This window comes from Eutrema salsugineum, unplaced genomic scaffold (assembly GCF_000478725.1).
Source record: "Eutrema salsugineum unplaced genomic scaffold, Eutsalg1_0 scaffold_12, whole genome shotgun sequence".
In the NCBI taxonomy this organism is placed as follows: domain Eukaryota; kingdom Viridiplantae; phylum Streptophyta; class Magnoliopsida; order Brassicales; family Brassicaceae; genus Eutrema; species Eutrema salsugineum.
In genome coordinates this window covers 7,989,982-7,994,493 of record NW_006256895.1, presented here as the reverse complement: position 1 = coordinate 7,994,493, position 4,512 = coordinate 7,989,982, and positions in this window count along the sequence as shown.

Sequence of the window (4,512 nt, the reverse complement as noted above, 5' to 3'; positions counted from 1 at the left end):
CTCAGATTCTCAGCTGTTAAGTACCTTCTACAGAGGTGCTTTACCAAAGGTCAGACTCTTCTTGGACACTGCTTCAAATGGTAATTTCATGACCAAGGAAGTCAACGATGCCATGACCCTTGTGGAGAATGTAGCTCAGAGTGATGAGCTTTATGGATCAGACTTTGACAGGAATTCAAGAGGTGCTGTGTGTGCCGAAGAGGAAAGGACAAGGAAAGACATCTGGTCTCTCAATGAGAAGCTAGATAAACTTCTCCTAGCTTCTCATAAGTCAGTCAACTTGGTTAGAGATGTGAATCATGTGGTTGGGGGGAAATTTCAAGGGGAAGACATGGGAGGGTGAGGTAAAACTTTGTAGGTGGACAACAAGGTTACCAAAAAGGCTTTACCTACTACAAGAATCACCCCACCCAGAACTTTCACTCTCACATCAATAACCAACATGATTTGTCCCTCCCCAACAGCAAAGCCTCCAACAGAACTCAGGGAATAAGGATCAAGAAGTACATAACCTGCTCCAGCAAATTCTCCAAGGTCAAGCAAGTGGTGTCATGGACTTCAACAAGAAAATGGCAGAGATTAACAACAAGGTGGATTGCACTTATTCTGATCTTCTAACTCAACTTTCAACCTTGGCTTCCAAAGTCAAGACTCTAGAGAACAACAAGGGCCACTGCAGTTCTCAAGCTCAAAGATCTTTACCAGGGACATCAGTTGCACATCAAACAGAATACTGCAATGCAATCCTCTCAAATGATGAGAATTATGCAGCTGTCCAAGAAATTGAGCATCTTCTCCATGGAAATGTCTCAAGTGAAAAATGCCTGACAAAAGATGATGAGGACGCCATCATAGATGAGTTTGAGTTCCTGTTCTGTGATCTCAACGAGGACATTGAGAAAGCAGGTGGGGAGGCAGCTTGTTTTGATATGAAAAAGAATGATTCTGAGATTGCTGAAGGAAAGGATCAGAGAATGGTTCAAGGAAGGACATCTGATGGAGTCTCTAGCACTGGTTCAACAAGGGTGACACCCAAAACTCTCCCAAAGCTAGGTAATCCAGGAAAGTTCTCCATCTCATGCTCTCTTGGAAGTTTGAAAGTGGACAATGCTTTGTGTGATTCTGGATGAAGCATAAGTGTAATGTCTTTAGACATGGTGGAGAGACTAGGGATCAAGAGTCTTAAGCATCACCCCATGCCAATTACCTTTGGAGATTCATCCTCAAAAAAGCCATATCGAATCCTTGAAGACTACCCATTGAAGATTGTTGAATGCACAGTTCCAACTGATTTTGTAGTCATGAAGATGAAAAAGACCAAAGAGCTACCTCTTTTGCTTGGAACTCCATTTCTGAACACCACAGGAGCAAGGATGGACTTTGATACTTAAAGAGTGGTGCTTACTAAGGTCGATGAGGAAGTATCTTATCCCCTTAAACCTCCTCTTGCTGGGTTTTGTGGAGTTATATCTGATGATTCTGATGAGTTGAAACACTATGAAATGAAATATGTGGGGAGTATTGGAACTATAAAAGAAGCTCAACCCCTTGCATCTGTTGAGAAGAAGAAAGAATCCTTAGTAAGACCTGATCTTGAGTTTGAAGGAATTTCTTTAGTGATGATGAAGCTTGCTTGGCATCTCTATCTCCTACACCAAGTGAGAAGGAGATCATCAGCAACAAAGGAAATGGTTCAGGGTCTCAAGACAAGAAGCCAACAAGCACCAAACCATTCACTCTTGGGTCCTCTTCTCAAGTCTTAACTCTCACTTCTTGGAAGTTTGATGATGGAGCTGTTGAATACAAAGTTAAAAGCAATGGAAGATTAAGACCATTTGCCAAACTCAGAGCAATCCTCACACAAGAGCTCGTAGACAAGGAATCAGATGGTGTCCAAGAGCTGATGAACAAAGACCTCATGCTTGAATTCATGGACAAGACAAGGAGCATCAAAGCTCCTCCTCTCCCTCATTAAGAAAAGGTTTTGCAAAGTCAAGCTTAGTGACTTAAAACAAAGTGCTCTTGGGAGACATCCCAAGCTTATCCTTGTACATACTTCTTCTTAATCTTTTCTCTTCTTTCTTTTTATGTTTTAGGATATTTTGATGGGTTTTGTGAAGTGTTTTCAGGTCTAAGGTGACTTAAGGATGCTGTGGTCCAAAGACAAAGTGAAAAGGAGTCTGAGAACAAGCTGAGGAAGGACTTAAGGCATGAAAACTGGTGAGGCGCCTGGTGTGCTACATGGGTGTGCGAGTTGGACAAGGCCAGGTCCCATCTAGCACACCTGTTCGTAAATCACACCTACATGGGTGTGCGAGTCAGTTCTCCCCTGATCCAAGTAGCACACATTCTCGCAAATCAGACCTACATGGGTGTGCGGGTTGGTGTCTTCTAGGGCCATGTAGCAGCAACAAAGAAGGCCAGAACTTTCAAGAAGCTTTGTGTGCGACTTGGGTGTGCGAGTTGGTCCAAGATAAGTCCATGTCGCACAAAGGAGTACAAGCCAAGCCCAATCCTTCTCCAATGATGTCTAGCCTCACCTGGTGCAGCCACTTACTCCCCCTTTGCATAAAAACTACACCAGGTATCACTCCAAACACTTGTAAATGAGCATTCAGCATTTTTCATTTGTCATTTGCATTTTGAAATTGATTTTTCCTCTTTCTCATGCTTTTATAACACAGGGGACTGTGTTATTTAAATGTGGGGGAGGGGTTTTGTGTTTACTAATCATGTTTTCTCTTGTTCTTATTTTGATTTTCATCTTGAGTCTGCATCCACCATAAAAATAGAAAAATCTGAAATTGTTTTGCAAAAAAAAATGTTCATTTAGTTGCATTCACATTTTTAGGATTGAGTCTAGTTGCATAATCATGTAGGTTGCATCATTGTCATGGGAGTAATGATAGGTTTCTTTGAGAGAGAATCATCTTAAGAACTTGAATTCATGGCCCTAGTTATTAATTCTCTATTGCTTGCAAAACTGGTATGAAATCAAGGGTGAACCATGCTTGGAACTGATGTCTCAATGCTTCTGTGTTAAGTTGGATCAAGTTGTGATTAACTCTAGCCTTGCTTAAGTGAAAGCCATAATTTGATAATCGAATTATCATGTTTGAGCATATCATTGTGAACTCATGGGTACCACAAAATATGTGAGCTCTCTTATCCCGTTTTGCCATTCTTTCCTAGCTCAAATAGCTGTTCTCTCATCTTGATACAGTTCCCTTGCCTTTAACCAAACCTTCCTTGAAGCCTGAAACACTCTAGTGAGAGATGTGAGGTCTTTTTCTGAATAAAATTGACAGAAAGTGTTGGGTTTAGGGCAACAAGAGTAGAGTTTCATGTAGATCTAGCTCTGCATCATGAGTCTAGAGTAGGCTAGGAAGAGATCTTGGGAAACACTGAGTGGAAAAGAGAGAGTTTGAGATGAGAACCAGGGGATGGAAGAGAAAAGAAATCGGTTTGGGGTATGTTGTTTAAAGAAAGAAAGCTCTTGTGTTTTGAAAAGTAAGTCTAGCCTCTAAGCGAAAAAAAAAGAAAAGAAGCCAAAAAGGCTCAAGTGTTTAAAGTGAAAAGAAAAGAGGCCAGATTATGCTAAGTGAGAAGGAGCTAAGTGAAAAGGTTTAGACCCCAAAGGCTGAGTTTGAAAATGAAAAGATGAATCCCCTGGTGAGAAAAAGATTGAGAGTGAAGTGAGAAATGGGTTGAGAAGGCAATGAATGCCTTGAGAGAAGGGTAGCTTAGGTGTGTTCTTCATGAGTGTAGACTTAAGGTGAAAGACCAACTTGGGGCATTGGGTAGATGGGATTCTACTATTGTATGCATCAGTTGCCTTTTACCCTTTGCCTTCTGTTAAAGTTTATTCCTTCTTGAGTGATCCCTTAAGCTGCATTGAACCCACAAGCATTGGAATGAGATCATTTTAATCTCATAACCCTGTCCCAAACCAAATGAGTTCACATGATTTGAATGAGCATGATCCACATGATACTTAAATAAATGTCAAAGGGCTGGAGTTAGGAATTTTTGTGAAGTTTGACACTTGAGTTTGGTTCACTTGGTGATGAGCATGGCTAGTTTTTATGAGTACACCAGTTTGTATTGCAATTTAGAATTAGTAACTAGGACCATGAGTTGAACTCTTTTGATGATTACTCTCTCTCTCTTTAAGAAATGTGAACTCCCAAGCATTCAACCTCTCTCTCTCATTTGTTCTTTTTGCTTCAAAGGATAAGTGTGGGGGAGTTTATATATTCATAAATTGCATCATTTAGTGTACATATTTGAGTCCAAATCATGTCTCATTTGCATACATTTTAGGTCTTTAGACATTGTTTTAGGACTTAGGAGATTGCATTATGATGTGAGTGCAGTGGACAACACAAGTTTTCCCCTAGACAAGCTGCAAATGCACAGAAAACGCAGTAGTACTTAGGGATCGAATCCACTGTGTGTTGAAGACTTCTAACTTCTAACTGATGCTAAACTAATCTAATAAAAAAAGGTTCT